Source organism: Trachemys scripta, chromosome 1 (genome assembly GCF_013100865.1).
Source record: "Trachemys scripta elegans isolate TJP31775 chromosome 1, CAS_Tse_1.0, whole genome shotgun sequence".
Taxonomy (NCBI): Eukaryota; Metazoa; Chordata; order Testudines; family Emydidae; genus Trachemys; species Trachemys scripta.
Genome location: NC_048298.1, coordinates 141,800,016 through 141,823,168, shown reverse-complemented (window position 1 = coordinate 141,823,168; position 23,153 = coordinate 141,800,016). Strand labels below are relative to the sequence as shown.

The following is a 23,153-nucleotide window of genomic DNA, read 5'->3' as shown; positions in this document are numbered from 1 at the left end:
GGGACAACCTAGACCTCTTAAGTATTCTGGATTTTGTGGCATGCTCTACATTTTGGGTTAATCAGCCTGCCTGTTCTGCAGCACCAAAGGCAGGAGATGTTTTGCAAATGAAAGAGGAAGACTGACTCAAAATATCGATTGACTAAGGGAAGGATGCATGGGGCAGAGAGCCAGGATGCCATATCTAATGTGGGACTACAACCACCAAAACGCCTTCAGGAAATGAAATGATGAACACATTTTAGCATCTGTAAGACTAGATTAGATGATTTTTAAATATATTTTAGATTTTTTTCTTTCCTAATGGTGTCACTCACTACAGGGCAGAGTTAAGGTTGTTTGGTGCCCTCACATTTCTATGCCTTAATGTGTTAAACTTTAACAGGAATCCTAACCTTAATTCTGAATTTCCTGGGTTTATAATGCATGTTTTGGAAATAATTACAACATTGCTGTATTAAACCCCCCCACCATGAATCATTGATGTGTATTTTCAATCTTAACTCCATTTTAACAGTTTTTGTCTGGATGTAATTTATGAGATACAATGTGAGGTGCAACAAAACACAGGTGTTCCACTTCTGGTGATTTGCCACACATTTCAGTTGCCTCTATCACATGCTGGTAGGTTTGAAGGTTGAGAGGTATGATAATAACTAGGACAGAGGGGTTGAGAAACATGCTTGTGTTTCGATCTAAGAGCTCAGATAAAAAGCATTAAAAAGTGCTTATTAAAAAGTGGGACAATTACTAATATCATCTGCAGAAATCATTTTGGTGTTGTATGTAGACTTGGAAAAGGATCGATTCCATCACTGACTAAATTTAATATCCATCAAATAGCCCTAAGATTGTAATTACTTTTGGTCACTAATGTTATGGTCCAAGCTGAACTGATGAACTGAGGTGAACAGCTCAGGAACTGATTACAATGACATGAAGCCTCCCAGACCTTCTTTTTTTTTATTCCTTCATGTTCATTTGCCTGCCTGGCTTTAGTACACAAGGCAAAGGGTGACAAAATGGCAGCAAATGTGTCCTCTATGCAATATGCAATGTAAACTGAGCTGGATGGAACTGACTTAACCCATGTCTATTTCATTTAGGAGGAATCACCATCTGGTACAAAACAATTTATCGTTTCTTTCTTCTAGTCACAAAGAGGGGATGTTTTTCTGCTGCATTGGTGTTGACAAGGACTCTCTTCCAAAGCAACGGATTTCACTATATACCTCTGTCATGCCTCCCTCCCACAACCAAGGCTGCATGTGCCTACTGTGCCAGTGGCTTTGACATCCCATGTGTTACCGGAACACTGAGCGATCAGCCATTCTGCAGCCCTGGCTCTAAGCAGTGAGTTACATTCACTTCTAGCCCCCAAAGCCAAATGAAGCATGAAGCATGGTCCATTATTAATACAAAGTGGTAAGAATACATGCTAGTGTAAAGAAGAAAGGATGGGGGGGAGGAGGGAGGAAGCGCAAAGAAGCACAGAAGAAACAAAGAAAAACAATCACACAGGGTAAAATAAATAAAAGGCTTGTTAACTCATTGTCCCAATACTGCTTAGTACGCTCAGCAGTGATGGATTACAAAGCGCCAGAGCTGCAATCAGTGAAGTCAAGTAGTATCCTTGGAGGAACTTGATTTGTATAAATGGAATTAAATTCATTTAAAATATTGCAGGAAGACTTCTCTATGCTACTAAACAAGGGACCATGGAGTTAATTCATATACACTCACTTAAAGTCATCCCGGTTAACGTTGTTTCAATGTTAAGTTGCTGATCAATTAGGGAACATGCTCGTTTAAAGTTGTGAAATGCTCCCTTCTAACGTCATTTGGCAGCTGCCTGTTTTGTCCACTGCTTGCAGGAAGAGCAGCCCCTTGCAGCTAGCTGGTGGGGGGTTGGAACCAGGGTGGACCAGCCTTTTGTTTGGTGAAAAAAATGTCCCTGGAACCTAACCCCCTCATTTACATTAATTCTTATGGGGAAACTGGATTCGCTTAGCATCGTTTCGCTTAGACACATTTTCAGGAACATAAATACAACGGTAAGTGAGGAGTTCCTGTTATAGAAAGAAACAGTCAAAAGTAAAAAAGACATGCCCCATTGCTTTATCACTGTCAATTAATTTTCAGTAGCTTTGTATCAAATTTCATAACATTTATCATGCTAATATTAATGAAGAGCAAGACCTTCGACACACAAACAGCTCATTCCACAAAGGGCAATAGCTTCAAAAAACTCTTTGATGAAGGTCCTGTTCTTTCTGAAAGAAGTAACTGAAATGCTGAGGATCCTATCTAAAAACCTGGGAAACTAATACACAAAAACACAGTATTGTGTATCAGTTAAGGCTGTTCTATACATAAAATACTTCACATAAAATCTAGGGCTGTCAAGTGATTAAAAAAATTAATCACGATTAATCGCGCTGTTAATAATAGAATACCATTTATTTAAATTTTTTTGGATGTTATCTACATTTTCAAATATATTGATTTCAATTACAACACAGATTGTACAGTGCTCACTTTATATTTATTTTTTATTATAAATATTTGCACTGTAAAAAACGAAATAGTATTTTTCAATTCACTTAATACAAGTACTGTAGTGCAATCTCTTTATCATGAAAGTTGAACTTACAAATGTAGAATTATGTACAAAAAATAATTGCATTCAAAATAAAACAATGTAAAACTTTAGAGCCTACAAGTCCATTCAGTCCTACTTCTTGTTCACCCAATTGCTCAGACAAACAAGTTTGTTTACATTTGCAGGAGATAATGCTGCCCACTTCTTGTTTACGTCACCTGAAAATGAGAACAAGCATTCGCATGGCACTGTTGTAGCTGGTGTCGCAAGATATTTACTTGCCAGATGCGCTAAAGATTCATATGTCCCTTCATGCTTCAACCACCATTCCAGAGGACATGCGTCCATGCTGAAATGGGTTCTGCTCGATACCGATCCAAAGCAGTGCAGACCGACACATGTTCATTTTAATAATCTGAGTCAGATGCCACCATCAGAAAGTTGATTTTCTTTTTTGGTGGTTCAGGATCTGTAGTTTCCGCATTGGAGTGTTACTCTTTTAAGACTTCTGAAAGCACGCTCAACACCTTGTCCCTCTCAGATTTTGGACGGCACTTCAGATATTTAAACCTTAGGTCAAGTGCTGTAGCTATCTTTAGAAATCTCACATTGGTACCTTCTTTGCATTTTGTCAAATCTGCAGTGAAAGTGTTCTTAAAACAAACAACACATGCTGGGTCATCATCTGAGACTGCTAGAACATGAAATATATGGCAGAATGCAGGTAAAACAGAGCATGAGACATACAAATTCTCCAAGGAGTTCAGTCACAAATTTAATTAACAATTTTTTTTTAACAAGCGTCATCACCATGAAAGCATGTCCTCTGGAATGGTGGCCGAAGCACGAAGGGGTATACGAATGTTTAGCATATCTGGCACGTAAATACCTTGCAATGCTGGCTACAGAAGTGCCATGTGAACGACTGTTCTCACTTTCAGATGACATTGTAAACAAGAAGCGGGCAGCGTTATCTCCCATAAATGTAAAGAAACCTGTTTGTCTTAGCGATTGGCTGAACAAGAAGTAGGACTGAGTGGATCTGTAGGCGCTAAAGTTTTACATTGTTTTGTTTTTGAATGCAGTTATGTAACAAAAAATAATCTACATCTGTAAATTGCACTTTCACGATAAAGAGATTGCACTACAGTACTTGTATGAGGTAAATTGAAAAATATGATTTCTTTTGTTTATCATTTTTACAGTGCAAATATTTGTAATAAAAATAATATAAAGTGAGCATTTTCTACTTTGTATTCTGTCTTGTAATTGAAATCAACATACCTGAAAATGTAGTAAAACACCTAAAAATATTTAATACATTTCAATTGGTATTTTATTGTTTAACAGTGTGATTAAAATTATATTTAATCACAATTAATTTTTAAAATCGTGATTAATTTTTTCAGTTAATCGCATGAGTTAACTGTGATTAATCAACAACACTAATAAAATCTAAAAATAAAGTGACATGAAAAGTTAAGTCTATCATAACATACATAAGAACGGCCGTACTGGGTCAGACCAAAGGTCCATCTAGCCCAGTATCTTGTCTACCGACAGTGGCCAATGCCAGATGCCCCAGAGGGAGTGAACCTAACAGGTAATGATCAAGTGATATCTCTTCTGCTGTCCATCTCCACCCTCTGACAAACAGAGGCAAGGGACACCATTCCTTACCCATCCTAGCTAATAGCCATTAATGGACTTAACCTCCATGAATTTATCCAGTTCTCTTTTAAATGCTGTTATAGTCCTAGGGTACGTCTACACTACCCGCCGGATCGGCGGGTAGTGATCGATCTATCGGGGATTGATTTATCGCGTGTAATGTAGACGCAATAAATCGATCCCCGATGCTCTCCCGTCGACTGCTGAACTCCAGCTTAGCAAGAGGCGGAAGCAAAGTCGACGGGGGAGCGGCGGCTGTCGATCCCGCGCCGTGAGGACGCAAAGTAAGTGATTCTAAGTCAATCTAAGATACGCAACTTCAGCTACGAGAATAGCGTTGCTGAAGTCGACGTATCTTAGATTGACCCCCCCCCCAGTGTAGACCAGGCCCTAGCCTTCACAACCTCCTCAGGCAAGAAGTTCCACAAGTTGACTGTGCGCTGTGTGAAGAAGAACTTCCTTTTATTTGATTTAAACCTGCTGCCTATTAATTTCACTTGGTGACCCCTAGTTCTTGTATTATGGGAATAAGTAAATAACTTTTCCTTATCCACTTTCTCCACATCACTCATGATTTTATATACCTCTATCAGATCTCCCCTTAGTCTCCTCTTTTCCAAGCTGAAGAGTCTTAGCCTCTTTAATCTCTCCTCATATGGGACCCGTTCCAAACCCCTAATCATTTTAGTTGCCCTTTTCTGAACCTTTTCTAGTGCCAGTATATCTATGAAGTAGGGGATCCCATAGATGCTAGCTTTACTAACTACACAGTTCTGATTCATTCCCCAAGCACCATCCATCCTGTGCACAGAATGATGCAGGTGTGCTGCAGGCAAAATAGTAATTTAAAGACTATCATAATGCATATGCACAAAGGGGCTGAATTAATGTTGCACAGGCAACCTTAAAATTGGTATTTCCTAACTTCTGAGTGCTTAACTTTGCAATGTTAACTTTTTAAAATGTAGTTTTGTATGAAGTTTCTCAATTAAAAAAAAAAGCAAATTTAAAAACAGAAATTCCATCATGTAGAACTATACTGACTCCCATGTCTATTGACTGGCAGTGTTGCAATCTTTAGGTAAAGTCTACACTTTGAGCTGGGAGTGTGAAGCCCGGCTCAAGAAGACATATTTGGGCTAGCTCAATCAGATCAAGCCTGCTAAAAACAGAGTAGTCATGACCATGCGACTGGCGGGAGGGGCTAGCTGCCCTGAGTACATGTCTAAGGTCTTGAACAGGTACATAGCTGGAGCTGACCCTCCTGCCGGTCATGCCGCTGCAGCTACACTCTATTTTTAGCATTCTAGCTGGATGTGCAAGTATGTTTCCTTGAGCTGGGCATCATACCACCAGATTGAAGTTTAGACATACCCTCAGATTCACATCACAGACCTCTACCACTCAAGCTCATTCATAGAGTTTAAGGCCATACGGGACAATTACACCATCTAGTCTGACCCTCCTGTATATCATAGGCCAACAAACTTCACCTACTTAGCCCAATAACTTTTATTTGATGAAAATATAACTTGTATTTGACTAAAGTATATCTTTCAGAAAGGCATCCTGTCTTGATGTGAAGATATCAGGATATGAGAATCTACCACTTCCCTTGGTAGTTTGTTCCAGTGGCTAATCACTAGCACAGTTAAAAAATTATACTTCATTTCTAATTTGAATTTGTCTGGCTTCAGTTTCCAGATATTGGTTTTTCTTATCTTGCCTTTTTCTGCTAGATGAGGAACCATTTTCTATAACAGAGTAACTGATAGCAGTTGTAGGCTGTTAACTACTATGGGGACCAGCTGGTTTCACAGATATTTGCTGGACAAGAGAGGAAACATTGAGGCTCTGGAATCCTAAATTCTATTCCAGGTTGTGGAGAGGAGTGTGCTCTAGTGATTCTATCCCCACAGCCTGCCTCTCACTCCTCTGAATTTGAATCAGGCTGCTGCCTCCTCCACATTGCCTCAGCATCAGCATGGGAAGCCCTGATCACAGGCAAGACAATCTCCTTGCTCTCAGTTCCAGCACCAGGTATCACAGTGGGCCCCAGGAACCAAGAGATACAACCATAGGGAAAGTTCTGCTCAGCATCGGCAGCAGTGGGCTGGAGCATGCTGAGTGCAGACAATCTTCAGATAGTTTAGATGCCAAACTAAACAAACCTCTATTGAGCATGCATAAATAGTGATTTTCTGAGACTTGTAACTTAGATATGGATGGATTTTCATGGGGATAGCAAAAAGGCACTTCTCTCACCGTGAGTGACAACACCCATCTCCACCACCCCTCTGCCTCATACGCACCCCAAATTTCAAGACTCTGCTCTGAAGCATTAAGGAACTAGTTCTTCTCAACTAAATGGTTGTGAAATTTAACATTTGCAAAACAACCTATTTTTCCCAAATTGTATTTTCAAGAATGACTGATGCTTAAAATAAAAATAAAAATCAGGCACCTGGAATGAAAAATTTCAACTCCAATGATTAAAGGTGTGCAAAGTTGTAAGCAACTGAAAAGAGGTTCTTATAAGAGAAAGTGTTTGGCAAAGTTAACTAGAGATGTAACTGTCAGCGCTACTTATAACAAAATTCATAAGAGATTACATACGCACAAGGTGATGTAAATTGATCAGAAATTATGGGAAGAGAATGGAGGTGGAGGTTCAAAGGGCATTCTTGCCAATTGCTAAATTTAATAGGAAAGAGAAAAATCTAAGAGTAAAGTCTTCTCTAAGCTTTCCACAAGTCCTGCAGACTATTTTAACTAGAGTTCAAGCAACTGCATGAAGGAGCAGTCAGCAGATGTGTCTGTTGGATGGAGATGAAGAAAAACCAGAAAAAGTCCATACATGGAGCAAAGCAAATGAACATCTTCCAACTCCCAAAGCAGCGCTCAAGGATTTCTTCTGCAATGAGCAAAACCGCAATTTAGGAGATGTCACTGACTGCATGTCAAGTCAACCTACCAGAACATCACTATTAGAAACCCTGACTAGCAGCTATCTAATCTAATCCATTAAATCCTGCATGTCAGCTCCAGCTGCTTTTGTGTCCTGAAGGATATAAATATCAAAACATATTTCCTGCAGCTTGGCTCAAGAATTTTGAAGACTATCAGTCTTACAAATCCCCTATTTATTGTTTCCCTTAGGAAACTAGCTATCTCTCATTTAGTTGTTTTCACTAAAAAACTAACCACATCCACATGATGAATCCCTCTATTTGGCCACCAAGACCACGCCTTTGCTAAATACATCAAGTTTGTGCTGTCGATCTGTTCTGTACGTCTGTGTGCTCAAGTTCAAGTCTTCCCGTTTCTCTTCTCCCACTCCCACATCTTTCCAAATCTTTCACAAGCCAAAAAAACTTCTTAACACCTCTCAGCAGGTTGAGACTGTCGCCTCCCCACTCCTAACAGTGATGTAGAGGTTTCACGTCCCCTCACCTTCAATCTTCATTGCATCAAATCAGCACAGCAACACAAGAGTATTTCCTGCTGATTGCTGATAAAAATTATTTCCAGTGCAAACTATTGGACCCTTTCCCTGTGGAGCTCACATTTGATCTATGTTTAACCTGTTTTCAGACTTTTAAAAACTTCAGTGACATTTACAGCAAACATGGTTACATGTGGATGATCCACGCACTTCCCTGGAAGTCCAGCATATGTTTCCCTTCTTTCATTCAAAGGAAACTTGTTCTGGTTTGCTGCCCAGTTTGTCCCTCCGTAAAGACAAATGGCTTTTCAGTTGTCTACTCTTCTTTCTACACCTTAGGATTCTGTGATCATTTGCAATTCCCATGCTGCTCTAATAAAGTCACAATACTATATAGGGCCAATTTCACCCTCTTCTTGACATTTGACTTTATTAATAAACTAACAACACTAACAAATTGAGACCCAAAGCTTGACTGTTTCTAGAGCTTCTCCTGTGTGACAACTTCTCTCCTAGACTCTAGCTCTCTTCTACCAGTTGACTGCTGCACTCCTCTGATCACTACCCTTGTGGTTTCAGTGGAATGTATGATTTTGTCAGTTAAACCTGGCCAGTTGGAAAATATCTGCCACCTGTGGTGTTGCAGAAGGGCCAACGTCTCCTGCTTTTGGATGGGTTTCAAACCCTCCCATATATCAAGGCTCTCCAGAGGGATTTCTTTCTTACTCTCCCAAATCAATTAAAGGGGCACTTAACGTTCCCTCATCAGCACAACAAATCATATTCACTCCCTTCTCCCTTTTATGGTAAGCCTTCATTCTAGCAACATGTACTGTTTGCACAGCTCCCCTGCCACAGGGGTTCCTTACATCGTAAGTGACCTCATTCACTCTATCAACTCAAAAGGTTCTTCCCAACAATCCTGCATTTTGTTCCTCCTCACTGGAATCAACACCAATACCAAATCACCTATGTCAAAAGATCTCTCTTCAGCATGCCTGCCATACCGAGCTTTTTGAGTCACCTGATTTCTTTCAAGGTTTTGCTGCACTAAATCCATCATAGCCTTTAAATTCTCTTTAAAATGATTGACATACTCCCCTACAGGCTGTCTTGTCTCCTTTGTTCTACCCTCCCAAAAGCCTCAAATCATCCCCTCACATGTCTTCCATAAAGGAGATCAAAGGGGGCAAAGCCAGTAGATTCTTGAGGTACACTTCCGTGTGCAAATAACACATAAGAAAGTAACAAATCCCAGTCTCTCGCTTGCCTGATAACATACATCTTCAGCATAGCTTTCAAAGTCCCATTATTAACTCTTTCCATCAGACCATTCATTTCTGGATGATGAGAGCAGCCTTTATGAGTCTTACTTCACACAATTTCCATAACTTAAAATTTGCACTGTGGTCTGACAAAATATCTCTGGGAAAACTTACTCTGCTAAAATGCTGAATAGGACAGTGACCATGGTCTCAGCTTCTATATTAGATAGAGCTGTGGCTTCAGGGTACCTGGTGGCAGAATCCACCACAACAAGAATATATTTCTTTCCAATCCTGGATGCTTTGGACACAGGCCACACAATATCCAGAGACACTCTGGCAAACACCACGTTAATGATGGGCAATGGGTGCAAAGGTGCCTTGCAAAGTCCTTTTAACGTCTCATGCTGCTGACATAAGTCACAGCTCTTACAATAATTTTTTACTGTCTCACACATGTGAGGCCAATGGAAATTCTGTTTAAGTCTCTCACGGGTTCCTTTTACTCCTAAATGCCCAGCTTAAAAAAAATCATGGCTTAACTGCAGAAATTCTGTCTTGTATTTATCAGGTACAAGCACCTGCTTGCAAACAGCACACCTCTTTTTTCCTATGGAATCCTCTTTGTACAACAAAACTCCTTAAAGAAAAAAATCTATCCTTTCCTTCCTCACCTGGCGTATTATTCTGAGTCGCAACCCTCTCCTGGTCCAGGGAAGGATCAGTCTGTTATGCCTCAATAAAGTCCTTTGGAGTCTCCCTTAAACTCACAGCAGACTCTGGCAAAGCAGTGGAATTTTCAAATTTCTCCTCTGAAGACAAACTGCTACTCTCAGCTGACGAAGGACTGAGGGCATTTCCCTCCTGCTCCCAGCCCCTCCTGCTGTCCACAGACAAACCAGTGTGGTAGAGCTATACTGTTTCTAGCTGCGAGTTATAACATCAACCTGCTTAGACATGGCTAAAATGTTATTACCTTTTAAAATATCAGCAGGGAGCAGATTTCTAATACCCACAATATCATCACCCTTAAAATCCTCCCACTCAAGGTGGACCTTAGCCAGAGGCACAGCTACAGAGCATTCAGCCAAAGCTAATATATTTGAACTCTGACCAGAGTGTTTGTCTTTCTCCCTTACCAAACTTTCCTCGACCAAAGTGACTTGGGATGCTGTGTCCCTCCAGCCCTTATAATCTATGCTATTTACCTTAGCATCCCTAATAAATCTTCACTGCCTTCCCAACACTCAGTCCTTACATAGTTCACTGGGTCCTGCACCTTCTCTACTGCTGTCTCTGGTACCATTGTAGAGGCATCACAATTGGGGTTGTGAATCATAGGGTTACCTAGAGTTTTGGGCACGTTGATTTTATATGATCAGGAGCCCCACAGTGATGGCAGACTACCTGCCTTCTCTTAGGGTAGGGGTTTTTAAAACCTGGGCTCCTCTGGGGTTTCTTATCAACATTGGGTTTAGGTTTACTTCCAATCCCCTCCTCCCTCTTAACTGGGGTGACAGGGAATTTGCCTTCCCCTGGGATTTGCATCCCCCATGGACCCTTGATTCAATATATTCATCAGGAATTTCTATAGTCTATGGAAGGTTTTTTGTCACAGATGGCTGCCTTTACCTCATCTGTAACTACCCATAACAGCTGTTCTTGGGCCATCAGATCGAACAGTTTTTCATAATCACCTTCAGCCCTTACTCCCATTATCCATTTTCTCATAAAATTACACATTTTGTGTATATATTCAACATGAGTGATACTGTCAAACATTTTTAAGATTTCTATACTTCAGTCAATAGATCTCAGGGGTGATCTTTAATTTTTTCAATACATTTTCTTTAAAATTCTTACACATCATAGCATCCTCTTCCTCCATATAATTAAAAACTTGTCTCACTAGCCCAGTTAATCTGGTGAAGAGGATAGGCATCCACTTATCCTCTGGGATCTTGTGGATTCCACACAGTCTCTCAGAGGTAAACAGGAACTCTTCTAGAGCGACAAGGTAGGTCAGGTAATATCTTTTATTGGTCCAACTTCTGTTGGTGAGAGAGAAAAGCTTTCGAGCTACACAGAGCTGTTCTTCAGGTGTGGGAAAGGTACTCAGAGTGTCACAGCTAAATACAAGATCAAACAGATAGTTCAGCATAAGTAGTTAACAATGGCCCCTCAGAATATGTGCTAACACCCCAGTAGTCATAGGACAAAAAGGGGGGACGGTGGGTTACAGATTGTTATAATAAGCCATAAATCCAGTGTTTTAATTAGGTGCATGATTTTTAGTGTCTAGCAATTACAAATTTAAGTTCCCAAGCTTGTCTTTTGAAAGTGTTGTGCAGGCTTCCTTTGCAGATGAGGACTGATTATTCAGATATAGAGTGATCACTTTGTGAAAAGTGTTCTCCCACAGGTGAAATGTTGTTTTTGTCTCATCATTTTCCTGTGAGTTCATTCAAGAGCATAGCGATTGTTTGGTTTCATGCATATAGCTGTTATTGGGGCACTTAGTGTAGTGGATTGAGGTATACCAAATATTGCGATAGGCACATGTTGGACCCATAGCTCTTGAAAGGTGTGTTGTGGGGGGGTGTTGATCATTGCAGGTCAGGGGTTGTTTGAAGGCCAGAAGTGCAGGTTCAGGGAAGATGTCTTTCAGGATGGGGTCCCCAATGAGTATGAGTTGTAGTTAACATAAGAACGACCATACTGGGTCAGACCAAAGGTCCATCTAGCCTAGTATCCTGTCTTCCAACAGTGGCCAATGCCAGGTGCTTCAGGGGGAATGAACAGAACAGGTAATTATCAAGTGATCCATCCATTCCCGACTTCTGGCAAACAGAGGCTAGGGACACCATCACTGCCCATCCTGGCTAATAGCCATTGATGGATCTATCCTCCATGAATTTATTTGATGATACCCCATATGGATTCTAGTGTGGATGTCAGGGTGATAACTAGGGGTGTGTGGTCAGAGACTGTTTTATTTCTGTATTGAAGCAGATTCTCTCTGGGCATTTGGGTGTCCAGTTCCAGATGCAATCTACTTTTCTGGTGGAGTGTCATAGGAACTCTTCTATGCAGTTAGTCTCTTTGCTACTGTGGAGGAGGGAGAGGGTGTAATCACTGGCTGAGGGAATTCTTTTTGCTGCTCCAGTACTTTGACCTGCAATGTATGAGCTTCCATCTGTTTCTGGTATGCCCTCTCCTCGGCTTCTAGCTGTTCCACATGTCTTCAGTGGGCTTTCTACTTGACCTGTTTGTTAGCTATGTATCATTGGTGGGCTCTCTCCTCAACCTTCTCACTGGCTTTGACTGATGCTTGGATTGCCTCAGTCTCCCTGATCCGCAACTCTGCCATCATTCTCTCGTGTTTACATTCTTCCTGGGCCGCCAAATACTACAATCAGACCAGTTCCCCAATAGTGTCTGGAGCAGCAGGGTCCTTGGATGCCTGGTCAAAACTTATGAGCAAAGCTCTCAGTTCCAGATTTGGGGTTTTCCTTTTAAAAGATATTCCCCTCTCCATGCATGTTCAAGGTCTTTTATGACAAGACTATCATATAACAGAGGCCCACTTACTGTGTCTATTCTTTAATCCTTAAAACTCTCAATACCAAGCTTAAACTTTTAACAGCACTGGGTTATGATCTATAAATCCAACTGACCAGTGGCATGTGAATTGGGCCAAGATTACACCAATGTCACACTGTCTGGAGTGGCTCATGAGCGAGAATACCAATCTCAGGGCAGACTGTTAAGAAGCAAGCACAAACCCCAAACTTGTTGTGGGTTCTATACATAGTTTTCACCAACCAAGTAACAAGTGTAAACTCGTCAGGCACTACACAGCTGTAGCATGGTGTCAGAATCCCCTTGGGTATTCCAATCTGTCTTGCCACTCAGAGAAACTTGACTCTGATAGATGGTCACTTAACATCAAAGATCACAAAATAAAATGTGTCTGTGTGGGCAGTCTGGGATATTTAGAGGTTGGGGTTGTGTAACTGAAGAGATACAAATAAAGTTTCAAAAAAGGGAAAGATTAGAGGATTTATACATATTTCAGGAGCACCTGCCAGTGCTCCCAATACCCTCAAAAAATTCAAGAGACCTGTAAGAGTGTTTTCCATTTTTAGGCTGAACTACGAAGAGGTGTAAGGTTCTGTCAAAGCCTAAAGCAACATTGACAAGGTTGCTGATAATGCACCTCCATATAATAAACAAATAGAAGAGAAAAATCACTAGTGTATAAAGAAGAACAGAACCATGAACAATAAGCAGCAAGTCAGATTGCTTCTTTTTATTAATTCACAAAAGTTACTGGGTGAGAGGGAACCAATAGTAGTACTATCTGGATTTCAGGAAATTTGATATGGTATCTCAAATTCTTGCTCTTGAAATTAATACAAGTTGGCTTGAATAAGATCATTGTTAGATGGACAGTAGACTAGCTGAAGGACCAAAAATAAAGAGCAATGAACTAAGTTGGGGAAGATGGCTTGTGGATTGCTACAGGGATTACTTGTTATTACTTAGAAGAGGAAAGAGAAAAATATTTGCCTAACTTTATAATTTATGTTCCCCTAATATTTAGGAGAAGCTTGTAGCATTTAAACAAGTGAAAGATCAGAATAATCAGGTGCAGGTGGTGTTTTTTTCTCTCTCCTCTTTTATAAAAATGCAATAGAATATTTAAAGGAGAAGAGAAGGTTACTCACCCTGTGCAGTAACTGAGGTTCTTTGAGATGGGTGTTCCTGTGGGTGCTTCACTTCAGGTGATGGCGCATCCTGTGTCTTTGATTGGAGAATTTCAGCAGCAGTGCCCATTTGGTCGTGCATGCGCTGTCCCCCTCTCGGGGATACACCATCACCTGAAGTGGAGCACCCACAAGGACATTCCTCGAAGAAAAACTATGAAATTACTCCAAACTGGAATGGCATTTGAATTAATATTGCAATGTGCCCAGAAATTTGGGGGAGGTGGGGAGGGAGCTGGACTGACAGACATGGATAATAAGAGAAAAAAATCCCTCTCCAATTTAACCACGACTTTCAGTTCCACCGTGTGGTATAAACTGCTGTGAATATCCTAGGGACGGACAATTATCCGAATTAAAATAACTATTCGCATATTTCTTCTTATTAAATATAGTCTTTCTTGGTCCATGCCAGTTGAGTATATTTTAATGGATTTAGAAGTTACAAGTTATGTTTCTGAAAATGATCAGTAATGAAGTAGTTGATGCTAACATTTAAACTGTCATCTTCTGGCTTCAGAACTGAGACCCCACTGAGATGAATGGGTAAATTCTCACCTTCAGAGTTCTGCTTCAATTTACCTGCGGATTGCAGTTGCTGGGAGCTGGTCTATCACAACCAGAAGGGCTAGAAAATTAATTCTCTTTAGAAACTGAAGATTTAATTCTGCAGAAACTGATGGAGCTCTCAGAGAAGTGGTGCTATGTCACCACTACCTGCTGAATCCAACCTTTGGATAAAAGTTTTGATTGCTCTTTAGACATCAACCAGGCATCCACTTTGACAGCTGAGTAGACAGATCTTTCAGTAGGATATCCTGAGATCTCCGAACAATATTTGGCTTGGGAACAAAGGCAGGATCAGTCCATAAAATCATATTGTTTTTACTGCAAGTGCAACAATGGGACTACGTCTAGAGTCACTAGTTTTGAAATTCTTCTAACAAGTGATCACTGTGCAAAAAGTCTGCTTTAATGGAAAAAGAAAATAAGGAAATTGAGCTCAGGTGTCGAAATGATGAAAGGGTTAGGGCTGCAAGGGCAGAGTTAAAGCTCCAGACTTTGAACAAGTTATGAACTGCAGAGATGCTGCCTTTGACAATTTTCTTACAGGGGGAATAGAAAGATATGCCCTGATCTGTCTCATCCAATTATACTGGCAATTACTGAGACAAAGCCCTTCAAGGAACTAGGTTTTATCCCTAATAATCAATTTTGAATACATTATAATAAGTTATTATATTATAATCTGCTAATTTGAACCCCAATGTATTAATTTTAGTAGTAATTTTAGTAGCCTGGAAAGTAATATATTAGTTGAGTCCTCTTTGGGTGCCATAGCAGTTTCAAATGGACATTTTGGAGTACCCTTGCTAGGTCAGTCTTCTCCCTTTAAGCTTTCAAACTGCTAGACATGTCTTCCTGGTTCACGGAGAAAGATCAGATGCTGGATAAATAAGTCTGATTTTATTAAATTCCCATTAGTTCTGATGTTCGGACAATAAGGTTTGAAAAAACAGGGGCTCCTTGACTTGTGAGGTGCAATGAGAAGTATATTGGCTTCCTCCTTGATTTTCCAGACTACCATGTTTTGACAAAGCTGAGACATAGCTTTCCCTGGACCACCCTGTCCAACCTTGTGTCTCTCAGCTGGATTCGACAGAACATTTGTAATTTTTTTCCCACTTCATTATTTACATAGCCCATGATGTTGTGTCATCTGACTAGAATGTGACAGGTTAATTGTGTCATCTCACTGGAATATAACAGGTTAATTGGGAATTCTGTATTTTAATGCAAACTAGGACAATGGCCATGAGTTCAAGGCAATTCATACTCATGATTCACTTGAGGGGCAATCATTGTTCTTGTGTAACTGGAGATGAAATGCAGACACAGCCTGGTCTGAGATGCTTGTTCTCATCCAAATAATTGGGAACAGTTTTGTTTTTCTGATTATCTGGACCTCAAATTTCAGTGCTGAGCAACAACCTCAACTTTGTAAGTCAATAAAATAAGTCTGAACAAATTCCATGCTCATGATTACATTAGACTAGTTGAAAAATAGGTAGAATTTTTCATTAAAATTCTCAAAAAACTGTCTAATCAAAATTCAAACTTCTGATGAAAAATTTCATATAAATTGTGAATTCATAAGTATTTAACCAACTCTATGTGGCACTAAGGAGGGCTTTAGAGTGAGCAGTTGATCTCACATTCTATAGAACAGGAATTCTCAAACTTTTTCATAATGTGGACAACATTTTAACAGAGAGATTGTGAATATGGGGAGAGGTGGTCTGCACAGCCACAAAAAAACATTAGAGCAAGTGTTGATATGGGAAAGTATTTAATATATTTTTAGCTTCTTTAATGCAGTTTAGCAGCTGGAAATAAGGACCAGGCAGCACCACACAATCGGTCACCTTTCTGAGCAAGTGCTCTGTGGATCACAGTTTAGAAACCTGCACTACAGATTTGATCTGTAAAGGAGGGATTAGGAAAGTAATCTTCATTGGCACTAACTTTTCTTGTTCCCCAAAGACAAATGAAGCCAGCTTAGCATTTTTGGTAGAATACCGGACTCTAAAGATTGTGGTAAAATCGCTGGCTGAAGAGCAAAAGAAGTGATGGAGCGGGGTAGACAGGGCAGCACAAAGCTGCAGGAAGGAAGCTGCAGTGGCAGCGGCCTGAAGTAACTGATGTCTTCCCTGAGCTCATCCAGACATCTGAATGCATTTCCTGGTGGGATTCAAAGCCATCCAGAGGAAGACGCTCACTTGCGCAGAGTCTTTCAGATTAGGCCAAAGAGAATAAGGGCCTGTGAAGAATCCCGGCACAGCCTGTCACAACTGGTAAGGAATCCACATTCCAAGAGGCAGTGATGGATTCTGTCCTGGCTTATCAAGAAAGGGCAAAACTGTCCCAGAACAGTCACTTGCTTAGATAGGGATAAATGTGAAAACATTTCTTATCAAAATTTGGCAGCCACCTCCATGCAGACTTGGGGCTGAGATGAGATTAAAGGGATAGGTCATCCTATCAGCAGCGAGTTAAACACACCATGAACATGAGATTAGGTGTGTACTGGGGAGGAATCTAATGGTATGTGAAGATGGACCTCAGGAACTGAACACAGGAAATCTACCTGCAAAGAAGTGCAGTTTTCTAGGCAGAATCATACTCTCTGAACAGCCTGGGCATCAGCTGTCAAAGTTTGAGTGGAACCTTTCCTAACAGTTTCCCAGACCAGGAAGCAATGGGCGCAGAAGTTGTCTGATGAATGAAAAAAATGACCTGCTTATTAGTGATTCAGACATTTGCAGGTCTAGGGTCTATCCTCTGTCAGAGGAGAAGCTAAAACAGAGCGGGACAAGGATGACAACAGAATTCCATACAACAAACGTAGCTTCTACCCTAGTAAATTGAGGAATTGATCTAGCTCTCTGCAAAAAGTTATAATGGAGAAAGGAGGCGAGGAAAAAATAGCAGAGATGGGGCTGATATTTTTCAAAAAGTATATGTCAATGGCCAAGAACTTATACTAGGAAAAAATGTTGACCTGAATGTTCCTGTTTGGGCTGGGCTGCCCAAGATGGAGTCCATTCTCTAGAAGAGGAGACAGAGGAAAAGGAAGATATGGAAAAGCTTCTTCTGGAGAAGAATCGGGGCAGGGTTTTACAGCTGATTTGGTTTTTATGAGAGAGGGCATTTCTAGGAGTTAGAATTGCTTTACCCCTTAGGCCTGGTCTACACTACGACTTTAATTCGGATTTAGCAGCGTTAATTCGAATTAACCCTGCACCCGTCCACACAACGATGCCATTTAATTCGAAATAAAGGGCTCTTTAAATCGATTTCTGTACTCCACCCCGACGAGCGGAGTAGCGCCAAAATCGATTTTGGCATTTCGAATTAGGGTTAGTGTGGCTGCAATTCGATGGTATTGGCCTCCGGGAGCTATCCCACAGTGCACCATTGTGACTGCTCTGGACAGCAATCTGAACTCGGATGCACTGGCCAGGTAGACAGGAAAAGCCCCGCGAACATTTGAATTTCATTTCCTGTTTGCCCAGCGTGGAGAGCACAGGTGACCACAGATAGCTCATCAGCACAGGTAACCATGCAGGCCGATAATCGAAAAAGAGCACCAGCATGGACCGTACGGGAGGTACTGGATCTGATCGCTATATGGGGAGAGGATTCAGTGCTAGCAGAACTTCGTTCGAAAAGACGAAATGCCAAAACTTTTGAAAAAATCTCTAAGGGCATGATGGAGAGAGGCCACAATAGGGACTCAGATCAGTGCCGCGTGAAAGTCAAGGAGCTCAGACAAGCGTATCAAAAAACAAAGGAGGCAAACGGTCGCTCCGGGTCAGAGGCGCGGACATGCCGCTTCTACACCGAGCTGCATGCAATTCTAGGGGGGGCCGCCACCACTACCCCACCTGTGACCGTGGATTCCAGGTCGGGGATAGTCTCATCAGCTACACCTGAGGATTCTGCGGATGGGGAAGAGGAGGAGGAGGAGGAGGACGAGCTTGCAGAGAGCACCCAGCACTCCGTTCTCCCCAACAGCCAGGATCTTTTTCTCAGCCTGACTGAAGTACCCTCCCAACCCTCCCAAGCCAGTATCCAAGACCATGACCCCATGGAAGGGACCTCAGGTGAGTTTACCTTTTAAAATATAAAACTTGTTTTAAAAGCAAGCGTTTTTTAATGATTACTTTGCCCTCAGGACTTGGGATGCATTCGCGGCCAGTACAGCTACTGGAAAAGTCTGTTAACGTGTCTGGGGATGGAGCGGAAATCCTCCAGGGACATCTCCATGAAGCTCTCCTGGAGGTACTCCAAAAGCCTTGCCACAAGGTTTCTGGGCAGTGCAGTCTTATTCCATCCTCCATGGTAGGATACTTGACCACGCCATGCTTGCAGCAAGTAATCTGGTATCATTGCCTGACAAAGCCTGGCAGCGTATGGTCCCAGTGTCTGGTGGCATTCAAGCAACATCCGTTCTTTATCTTGCTCTGTAATCCTCAGGAGAGTGATATCGCTCATGGTAACCTGGTTGAAATACGGGAACTTAATTAAGGGGACAGAGGTGGCCGTTCCTACTGGGCTGTTTGCCTGTGACTGAAAAGAAATCCTTCCCTGCAGTTAGCCAAGCGCAGGGGGGGAATTGGCCCTGAGCTTTTCGCATTTGGCTAGCAGGGATCTTCCCTGTTACCAGCCACGCGGTGGGGGGAGGGGTACAGCGATCATCCCAGAGAATTCATGGCGGGAGGAGGGGCGGGGGGGTTAGTTTGGTTCCTGCAGGGATCTTCCCTGATACCAGCCACGCGGTGGGGGGAGGGATAAAGCGATCATCCAGAGAATTGGATGGGGGTGGGGGCGGTTAGTTTGTTTTCTGTTGCTGCTGAATGTTAACAGGAAAACTGCAGCACTCAACAGGCTTTGCTTGGTATGTGGAAAAGGAGGGCGCAGAAGCCGAAAGACAATGGCTTACCATGGCCGCATGCAAGCCGAATTCTGTTGCCCGGACCTGTGATCTCTAGCAGCAAAGCCACAGGCACTCAATATTAAGAGACAAAATGCGACCTTGCACAGAAATCACATGTGCTATGTAATGTGAATAGTGTTGGTCACCGTGAAAGAGTATAAGCATTGTTCTGCAAAATGTATCTTTTTAAAAAATTCTCTTTTTTTCCCTCCCTCTAGCAGCTGCAAATTCTTCAAGCCTCCCTCCTCCGTCCCGAAGGCTATCACAGATAAGGCGTCGGAAAAAGAAGACACGAGACGAGATGTTTGCAGAAATCATGGAATCCACCCGCAGTGACAGAGCTCATCTGAATGAGTGGAAGGACACAGTTTCAAAGTATAGGAAAGAAGCCAGTGGACAGCCCAAGCAAAAGGCTGTCATTTTTTTAACCTTTTTTTAGTGGCCTTTTCCTTCCCACCGATCCTCCTCCCAAACCCCACCCGGGTTCCCTCTCTCTTTTTATAATCTATTAGTAAAGAATAAATGATTTTTAAACAATAGTGACTTTATTTGGTTTGAAAGCAAGCTGGGGGAAGGGGGAGGGTGGGTTCCTCACAGAGAATGAGTCAATAAAGGGGGTGGGTTTTCATGAAGGAGAAACAAACAGATATTTCACACTGTAGCCTGGCCAGTCATGAAACTGGTTTTCAAAGCTTCTCTGATGCACAGCGCTTCCTGGTGTGCTCTTCTAATCGCCCTGGTGTCTGGCTGCGCGTAATCAGCAGCCAGGCGATTTGCCTCAGCCTCCCACTCCGCCATAAAGGTCTCGCCCTTACTTTCACAGAGATTGTGGAGCACACAGCAAGCAGAAATAACAATGGGGAGATTGGTTTGGCTGAGGTCTAAGCAAGTCAGTAACGATCGCCAGAGACCTTCTAAACGGCCAAATGCACATTCTACCACCATTCTGCACTTGCTCAGCCTGTAGTTGAACAGCTCCTGACTCCTGTCCAGGCTGCCTGTGTATGGTTTCATGAGCCATGGCATTAAGGGGTAGGCTGGATCCCCAAGAATAACTATTGGCATTTCAACATCCCCAACGGTTATTTTCTGGTTCGGAAAGTAAGTCCCTTGCTGCAGCCCTTTAAACAGAGTAGTGTTCCTGAAGACGCGAGCATCATGAACCCTTCCCGGCCAGCCCACGTTGATGTTGGTGAAACGTCCCTTGTGATCCACAAGTGCTTGCAGCACCATTGAAAAGTACCCCTTGCGGTTTATGTACTAGGTACCCTGGTGCTCCGGTGCCAAGATAGGGATATGGGTTCCATCTATCACCCTACCACAGTTAGGGAATCCCATTGCAGCAAAGCCATCCACTATGACCTGCACATTTCCCAAAGTTACTACCTTTCGTAGCAGCACGTGAGTGATTGCTTTGGCTACTTGCATCACAGCAGCCCCCACAGTAGATTTGCCCACTCCAAATTGATTCCCGACTGACCGGTAGCTGTCTGGGGTTGCAAGCTTTCACAGGGCTATCGCCACGCGCTTCTCAACTGTGAGGACTGCTCTCATCTTGGTATTCTGGCGTTTCAGGGCAGGGGACAGCAAGTCACAAAGTTCCATGAAAGTGCCCTTACGCATGCGAAAGTTCCACAGCCACTGGGAATCGTCCCACACCTGCAACACTATGCGGTCCCACCAGTCTGTGCTTGTTTCCCTTGCCCAGAATCGGCGTTCCATGGATAGAACCTGCCCCATTAACAACATGATATCCAAAGCACCGGGGCCCGCGGTTTGACAGAATTCTGTGTCCGTGTCCGTGTCCATGTCCTCTTCACGCTTGTCGCTGCGCTGCCGCCGCTGCTGCCTCCTCGCCTCGTTTTTCAGCATAAACTCCACGAGAATGCGCGAGGTATTTACAATGTTCATGACTGCTGTCTTGAGCTGAGCGGGCTCCATGCTTGCCGTGGTATGGAGTCTGCAGTGTTCACCCAGGAAAAAAGGCGCGAAATGGTTGTCTGCCGTCCGTTGCTTTCATGCAGGGAGGGAGGGAGGGGTGAGGCTGTACCCAGAACCACCTGCGACAATGTTTTTTGTCCCATCAGGCACTGGGATCTCAACCCAGAATTCCAATGGGCGCGGGAGACTGCGGGAACTATGGGATAGCTACCCACAGTGCAATGCTCCAGAAATCGACGCTAGCCCCGGTACTTGGACGCACACCGCCGAATTAATGTGCTTAGTGTGGCNAATAATTATTTAGGGTGGTGCCAGGGGGTTCGGTATAACTAGCTGTGATAGATTGAAATCAAGCAAAGGAAATGTTTAAGATAACTATCTAGAAAAACTTCCTAGTATAAAATCTGTTAGATACTAGAATAGAGTCTGAAGGAAAGAAGTAAAAGTCCCACCATTATTTACAAACCAAGTACTATGAATTACAGCCTGGCCAAGTTAAGGGATTTAATAAGAAAACAACAGGTCACAGAGGAGTAATAGTATCAGAGGGGTAGCCGTGTTAGTCTGAATCTTTAAAAAGCAACAGAGGGTCCTGTGGCACCTTTGAGACTAACAGAAGTACTGGGAGCATAAGCTTTCGTGGGTCAGAACCTCACTTCTTCAGACTTGCATCTGAAGAAGTGAGGTTCTGACCCACGAAAGCTTATGCTCCCAGTACTTCTGTTAGTCTCAAAGGTGCCACAGGACCCTCTGTTGCTTTTTAAAGATTCAGACTAACACGGCTACCCCTCTGATACTATTACTCCTCTGTGACCTGTTGTTTTCTTATTAAATCCCTTAACTTGGCCAGGCTGTAATTCATAGTACTTGGTTTGTAAATAATGGTGGGACTTTTACTTCTTTCCTTCAGACTCTATTCTAGTATCTAACAGATTTTATACTAGGAAGTTTTTCTAGATAGTTATCTTAAACATTTCCTTTGCTTGATTTCAATCTATCACAGCTAGTTATACCGAACCCCCTGGCACCACCCTAAATAATTATTTGGGATCCTAGATAATTATACATTTAAAATACTTGTAGACTGTCATTATGGCTCCTTTTAAGTCACCACTTAGTCAGCTTACATAGATTTTGTTTTTATATAGCAATACCTATATTGGTATTAGGCATACTACCTAACATTCTTACATGCATAAAGCCTAATATTTAAGTGTCTCAACCCAGCCTCCATTTGTACCCATGTCATTGACACACTATCACTTAAACAACAAGGAGTCTGGTGGCACCTTAAAGACTAACAGATTTATTTGGGCATAAGCTTTCGTGGGTAAAGCTATCACTTGTACATGCAAATGATAGAATCTTCATGCACAAAACCTGTTTTTACTAAATCTATCCTTGATTTTCATGTGCAAATGAACTGTGTGTGTGTGTGTGTGTTTATGTGCACAAATGGAGCCCACATTTGTAGACCTTAATTTCCTCAAATTAAGCAACATATTCACCTTAATTTCTTTATAAAAAATCTGTTCACTGGTACTGCACTGACATATTTGTTAATTTTACCCATTCTTGAATTTTATTTCTTCCTTGCTGAGTGAATTTAATAGTTCAAGTTATCAGATTGAGAACACTAGAATCTGCACAGGTACAGAACAGGCTGTAATGATGATCTTGTCAGTACTATGAATTCCCCTTGTCTTTTTTTGTGACACACTTGTAGTATACACAAAGGTATGACACTAGATTTACATGACTGCCAAATGCCATTTGTTTTCAGCAAGTCTAAATATTGTTTCAGTTTAAACAATTTAGTGCCAATCTGGATAGCACAAACAACTCAAATACTCTTTCTCTTACTGTCAGTCAGTATTCTGATGGCATTTTAAAATCTCCCAGAATCCACTGCTTCTGAGAGCTGTGCTGGCAACTGTGGAATAGGTACTTCTCAAAGAGC

At 42.0% G+C, this 23,153-nt stretch overlaps 1 protein-coding gene across 1 annotated transcript in view; it reads right to left on the bottom strand.

Annotated features, from left to right (window-relative positions):
• The window catches only part of WARS2 (tryptophanyl tRNA synthetase 2, mitochondrial), a 73,577-nt gene that overhangs the window by 10,735 nt on the left and 39,689 nt on the right, over positions 1-23,153 (bottom strand). The gene's annotated exons all lie outside the window — the stretch shown is intronic.